Here is an 8,150-nt window from a genome sequence, read left to right on the forward strand (position 1 = left end):
AAGGTTTGTGTTGAAAAGAAAATTAGACAACAACGAAGCGTATATTACTAAACGATATTTGATACAGCTCTTATTCACTCAGCGATGTTGCAGTAATTCAATGAAAGTAAAAAAAGATATCTGTCTTTTCAAAGCAGACATGCCATAATGGCCGAAAAAAATAAACTGCACGTATTCACGTTTCACGTAAAAGGTGTTTAAAATCGATAACTTTTAAAATATCATTAGAAATAGGAGTGCTTTTTTAATTAAATGTATTTTAAAGTTTAGCATTCCGTATAGCATATGAGTCTTCAAGGAGGTGCAAATAGCTTAACTTGAAAACAAAATATTTTGTATTAAAAATTGACATGAGATTTCAAACATTTCATTACTTGGTAGAAACAGTCTCTCAATAAATTAAGAAAAATGTTTTACAGAAAAAAATATGTTGAACTTATAACAATTTCCCTTCTTTCCTTGTGTACCGTAAAGCCCACCCAAATCAAAATAAATACCCCCAAAATTAAGTGTTGTTCTTATATGACATGAAATACCAGGGATAAAGTTCATCCCAACATCAGACTTTGGGAAAGTTTGTACCCATGGGTTTATTTGCACATATTTGCACCTGGGATTTATTTGCCTGTTGGGGTGAATATGACTCTGAAGGTAAATCTTGTTTTATTAACGTAACAATATACATTGGAGTCAAACAGTTTAATATTTAAACGGCTTGGAAACAGCACACTTTGACGATCGCATTTAGTAGTATTCATTTGGAAAACAGTTATTTGTTTTTTATAAAACCTTAAAAACATTTCATTGAAAAGTTACTTTTAAATATAGAGATTTCCATAAATTGCCATTTTCTACAGACCATGTGTAAGTAATTAAAAAAAAACTCAGTTGTATGCCTTTTTGTATTTGATATTAAAGCGGCCAGCTAATTATGTAAGCATGGAGAACAGTATAAAAAAGGTATCAATCATATATTGAGATATGCTTTTAACTGACACTAGCACAATTATCCATAAGACTCTTATAGCAATAGCAATCTTGTGACCACCTTTGGCATGCTGTAATGCTATGAAACGTTGGCTTTTTAAAAAGATGATCTAAAAACTTAAAAACATTTTAATTGAAGGAAAATACTATTTTCAAATCACAACAACCAACTTTAAAAAACCATATCAATCCTAAATTTATAAGTAAAACAACAGAACCAATGGCAGAGGGTCAACGCCAATGACATGAAACAGAAAAACAAACAATCACAAACATAGAACAACCACACACAACTCAACAAACAATACCCTACACATAAATGTATAAAGCTTGAGGTGTTTATCAAGGGTTGTAAGGTACCGCCTTGGAATGGTCAGTGAAATGTAAATTTACTGGGGGTTTAAACTAATTTGTGTGCACAAACCTCACTCTTATCCTTAAAATCATGAATAAAGTAAAAACGTAAATGGTAAATCTTATCAAAGTATGCATTGACTTGAGGAAACTTAAGAATAAAACAAATAATAATAAAACTAAAAGGTAAACCCCAAGTACTTCTACGATAAGGGATCCCAACTATATCTGCAGACGAAGGAATACAATTCAGAATAATATAATGAAATTTTTTTTTAAAGATATGATGCAGTTATTGTTTGAAACTATTAAAATCCCACAGCTGTGTGAATTTAGCTAAACATACGACATTGGACATTGGACATTGGGATTTCAAAAATGAATGTCGTGCCAGATGTCGTGCTGGCACGACATTGGACATTCAAAATCGAATGTTGTGCTGGCACGACATTGGACATTCAAAAGTGAAAGTCGTGCTGGCACGACATTGCACATTGGACATTCAATAATGAATGTCGTGACATTGGACATTCAAAATCAAATGTTGTGCTGGCACGACATTGGACATTGGACATTCAAAATGGAATGTTGTGCTGGCACGACTTGGATATTCAAAATCGAATGATGTGCTGGCACGACATTGGACATCGGGCATTCAAAATTGAAAGTCGTGCTGGCATGACATTGGACATTCAAAAATGAATGTCGTGCCAGCACGACATTGATTGGACACTGGGATTTCAAAAATGATGAAGACGTCATTTGGAATTGTTTAATGTCGATGCGATTGATTATAAAACGCTTTGTATAATACTGTCGACTTATGAATATCCATTCAAACACATAATTTCATATAAATCAAATGAAGACAACGTAGCATGTTCTACTAATTGTGTCGATTAAAATAAGTCGACAGGCAGTAATAGGTTACTTAATCGACTCATTGACAACATTTCGTGTTATAATACGTAAAACCACATAAAATAGATGTAGGAAAGATTACATTTATACTTGTTGGAATAATCAATGCATGTGAATATTTTCCATATGTCATTATATACTGTGAATATAATTATCTTCACTTCGTTTATAAATGGTACTGGATGTGTAGCAATGGTGTGTAAACAATTAAGCTTATTAAAAGTATGCCTTTTTGAAAGCATTATCACTGTTTGTCTACATATAATCCACGACAATTCATAAGTATATTCAGTTGAATCTTTCTCTGCATATGTTACATCTTTCTATCTGAATCATGCTTAAGTTTCAAATATTGCGATGGAATCGTAATAACAATGCTATCTTGGTGTTAATAAATTTTATAATCGTTCATTGCTTTTGTGATCTCTAACCCTTTTCAAATAATTTTAAGACAATATCTCAAAAAAATTAATTCCAAAAAATAGCATTCCATCCAAATTAATTTAAAGTCGGTAGAAAACATTCATTCATAAAACATGTCATACATTAATTTCTAGCACGACATTCATTTTTTGGAATCCCAATGTCCAATGTCGTGCCAGCACGAATTTCACTTTTGAATGTCAAATGTCCAATGTCGTGCCAGCACAACATTCGATTTTGAATGTCCAATGTCCAATGTCGTGCCGGCACAACATTTGATTTTGAATGTCCAATGTCCAATGTCGTGCCAGCACAACATTCGATTTTGAATGTCCAATGTACAATGTCGTGCCAGCACAACATTCGATTTTGAATGTCCAATGTCCAATGTCGTGCCAGCACAACATTCGATTTTGAATGTCCAATGTCCAATGCCGTGCCAGCACAACATTCGATTTTGAATGTCCAATGTCCAATGTCGAGCCAGCACAACATTCGATTTTGAATGTCCAATGTCTTGCCAGCACAACATTCGATTTTGAATGTCCAATGTCCAATGTCGAGCCAGCACAACATTCGATTTTGAATGTCCAATGTCCAATGCCGTATGTTTAGCTAACTTCACACAGCTTAATCCCACACTGTCTTGTTTAGGAAATAAAGGGTTTATAACTGTGCGATCATAGAGTCTCATTATGAAAAACATCATTAAACTATATGTGGGAAGAAACAAAGAAAACATTATTAAAATAAAAAATACAATATATATATTTGCTAAAATCTTCTTCCAAATGATAAACCTAATGACACATTGAAATTTGAAATATATAAACATACATTTTCACTGAATTTAAAATTCATAGCAGCCATATTTGACGCCATCTTGGATTTATCGATGCCCACCACGCAAAAATTTGGAAATTTATGCTATCACGCTCATGCAACTTACTTTGCCGAACATGTTGCTTTGTAACATTGCTTTTTACCTACTCCTTTAATCGGTCACTTTTTCACCTCATAATAATTATAATAAGCATGAGGTGAACGAATTTTTTTTTTGCGGTTGGAATCATTTCATAATCATTTCCTAAAACAGAGACTTATGATATTGACAACATATATGCTTTACGTTGCTTACAAAACAAATATAGGAAAATAAATGAACTTCAGGAAGAAAACATTACTTGGGTGCATTACACAAGGGAATTCATCTTTTTAGGAGGTTAAATTATACAATTTTTGCCAAAAATTGTCCCATGATATTAACATATTACAATTATATATCTACTTGTAATGTTATTTCTGCAACATGTCTACAACATGCACCGTTAACAACAAAATTGTTAAAAGAAAACTAATTTTTCATAATTTTATCATTTCTTCTAAAGTACTTACTGATTTTGCCTCGTGATTTACGTTACTTATAGGGTATAATCAATTGTATTTTAATTGTTATGAATAATTGTATCATCAAAAATACATATTTATAACATTGAGTTTTATTAAACAGCAAACATTAAGAAAACAGTGAACATTATTAGAACATTTCTGAACAGACATAATGAATCAAAGATAGAAAATAGGTCGTTTTTCAATTCTGAAGCCAAAATGTAAAGAAATAAAAACTGAATTGTTTCATATTTAAGTAATGACACAATCTTGCAATATCAAGTTAAAATAAACTATCTAATAGGTAAATGAGGCTTAGCTTTACATGAAATGCATGCATGTTGACAAACAAATCATTAAAGCTTTGCTAATTTTACTCACACGTCACGCATTTTGCCGGTAACGTAATTCACAAATGAATGAATTTCATAATATCAGTATATCTAAAGCATATACTTCAAATATCGTCACAATTAATACGTTATAAACTCAAACCATCATGTAATCGTAAACGTGTTTTAGAAAAAATATATGTACATGTGGGTATTGTCGTGATCACATTTGTTATATGATAAATGTAACACTATGTTACGTATTAAACAACTTGCTAAAATCCCAATTTATAACATTTTAATTTGTTATTTAAGAAAATCATAGTAGTATAATGACGAAACACACGTTCAAAATTCAAACAATCAATTGCAACTATAATAGTGGCAAGATTAACATTATGAGTAAACTGAACTAAATTCTCATAAAATAAAACCGGGAAGAGAATTTAGTTGTAATGATCAATAAACCTTGTTTAATTGATCCTGTGATTAATTTCCCTTGCTTAAAACAAAAATGTTGTAACGTAATTCACAGTCACGTAGAAGGTTATCTTGGTATCATATGAATACAGAAAAACTGTTATTTTATTGTTATCGTTCTATCTATGTATGAGCTTTATTTCAAGATTATCAAGAGTTTGTATACTGTGTTACAGAGTGCAGGTAATACCCATTAACGTAATAAAATTCACATTTTCACCCAATTTTAGGGAGTCGATGTTTAAATGTTATTTATTTAAACTTTCCATTCTAAAGGTTAACAATTTGATCGTAATATATTATAGTACATACCATTAGGTCAATAAACAGGCTATTGAATGTTGCAGTCAAATAATCATACTGATTTGATTGAGTGTGGTTGAAAATGGTAACGTAATTCACATAGTTTTGTGGGACAAGCGAATATTGCAAGCTCACTCAAAATGTTCAAATTATTTGTCGCAAAATGGTCACTAAGTTTTACAACTAAGTATTATGTATCAATAGATGTAACTTTTTTATATGAATATTGCTTAAAACTATGTTTAAGATACGTTCAAAATATACCACCCTTAGTTTGTAACAGCCATTTTAAGGGGTTTTAACCATCTTCAATGAAATATTACAAAAAAAATAAGATGAATATATGAAACAAGTTTTTATTCTTATAAAGGTACATAATGAATCTTTAAAAATATGCGCTGACATATTGGAAAAACTAATTATTATTCATTTATAGCCATGTTACATACTAAATTTCTTTTCTACATCTGGTTGCATGATAGGCACCATTGCATAATAAACGCTCTCCTACATTTGATTGCATGGTAGGCACCGTTGCATACTGAATGCTTGCCTACATTTGATTGCATGACAGGCAACGTTGCATACTGAATGCCTTTCTACATTTGATTGCATGATAGGCACCGTTGCATACTGAATGCTTGCCTACATTTGATTGCATGACAGGCAACGGTGCATACTGAATGCCTTTCTACATTTGATTGCATGATAGGCACCGTTGCATACTGAATGCTTGCCTACATTTGATTGCATGACAGGCACCGTTGCATATTGAATGCTCTCTTACATTTGATTGCATGACAGGCACCATTACCACTGAATGACCTCATACATTTGATTGCATGATAGGCACCGTTACAAATTGAATGCCTTCCTACATTTGATTGCATGATAGGCACCGATACATACTGAATGCCCTCCTACATTTGATTGCATGATAGGCACCGTTACATACTGAATGCTCTCCTACATTTGGTTGCATGATAGGCACCGATACATACTGAATGCTCTCCTACATTTAGTTGCATGATAGGCACCGATACATACTGAATGCAATCCTACACTTATTTTTTCATTGAACATGACAGTTAACTTATGCCTTTCTATGCCTTTATAGGTTGAAGTTGAAAATGCAGATCCGGAGACGACGTTATTACAGTTTCTTAGGAATAAATGTACCCTTTGAAAACATCCCCTATGTTTATTATACAAATGTATACAACCGCAAAATTGAACCAAACTATGACACGATATTGGTATGCTACGAACGCAATTTTGCATTCGTTAAAATGAATGACCCAAATATTATTTACATAAGAGTGTATAGCTACTGAAGTCAAATGTCATGACATAAGATCACTGGTTAAAAGAGAACAAAAATATGACACAAATTTAATCAGCATGAGCGTGAGTAGAATTGTGTTGTTCTAATTATTACGACCTGACGTCAAATGTCATCCCATAAGTGCACTTGTTTAAAAAGGACATCACAGATACCAACGCTTTATTCAAATCACCAAGTGGCAAAATTCGAGCATTATTTCATCCATAATGAAAGTATATACCACGTATACTGTACGCATTATAACATTGTAGAGTTAACGGAGATCAACAGGTTACAAAGTTTTAAGGTTGCCATCAAAAGTCATCTTATGAACAGTATTTAAAATTGTTTTTGCCTATATTCGGCTCAGGATTTTAAATTGTTTGCTAATATCTTTTTACAATTTTAGTAATGTGTAAGATTTGACTGTGATATACATTTGTATGACTCAATAGTACTTTTAAACATGATTATATTTAGGTCCGCCTCTCTATGTCATGCCGCCAATACAAAGGACCACAATGGAAATAAGGGCTTGCCCTTTTTTGTGTTATCCTTGGTGTTGGTGTGTATGTCATAGTTTTCTCGTATGTGATATAGTATTTAATAATGCTCATTATTTTATCCTATGTTATGTTGTGAACTATGTATATGCTTCCTATGCCGAAATAAATCTATCTATCTATCTATCTATTGGTAACAAGTGACGCTAGTTTTATTCAGTTATACTGTAATCGCATTATAAAGAGCTGAAAAGGGAAATAACAAGTCACTATCGGATCCAGGGGGATTGGACACACCTGGCGCGTGCCCCCACTTAAATCGTCTAAGTTTACTTATTATTTCAATATTGGATAAAAAAAGGTAATAAAATCCGCCTAATATGCATCATTTTGGACTAGAAATTCTGAAAAACTTTCTCCCCCCAAAAACCTGTTACCTCTGTTAACGATTACATTTTGATTCTGAGGAAGGGGCGATAGTCAAAAAGTTACGCACCTAAGTAACGCCCCCTCTAACGTCAAATCCTGGATCCACCCCTGCAAGTCAATTAAGACCGTTTACAAAAGCACCACCGGATCAATTACTTTAATGTATGAAAACGTGTTTAACAAATGCTAATGGCAACGTAAGAAAATTATAATCAAATAGGCTTCATTTGAGCCTTCCAGAGACGTATATTGAAAGTTACTACCAGTGCGATTTCACTTTACTGATAGTATGGTACCAATTGTGCACATAGTTTTGAATATATTTAGCTTGCTTGCAACCCCGGATGACCATGCCGTCTTCTCTCTTTTATCTCATCCCAGTTTCCTGCTTTAAATCAAGCTTCTATGTTCTATTTCTTCGTTTCCTCTCTCATATTCCTTTCGCCCTCGACTCCTCTTTTACTATATCTCGATCCTCACCCACTCCTACCATCTCCTCCATGTTTGTTTCCTCTATATCCCGGTCCTCACCCTCTCCTACCATCTCCTCCATGTTTGTCTCCTCTATATCCCGGTCCTCACCCTCTCCTACCATCTCCTCTATGTTTGTCTCCTCTATATCCCGGTCCTCACCCTCTCCTACCATCTTCTCCTCTGATCTGTCGTTTGTGATTATTTTTCCATTGTGAAACATATTATTGATGA

Source organism: Mya arenaria, chromosome 11 (genome assembly GCF_026914265.1).
Source record: "Mya arenaria isolate MELC-2E11 chromosome 11, ASM2691426v1".
NCBI lineage: Eukaryota > Metazoa > Mollusca > Bivalvia > Myida > Myidae > Mya > Mya arenaria.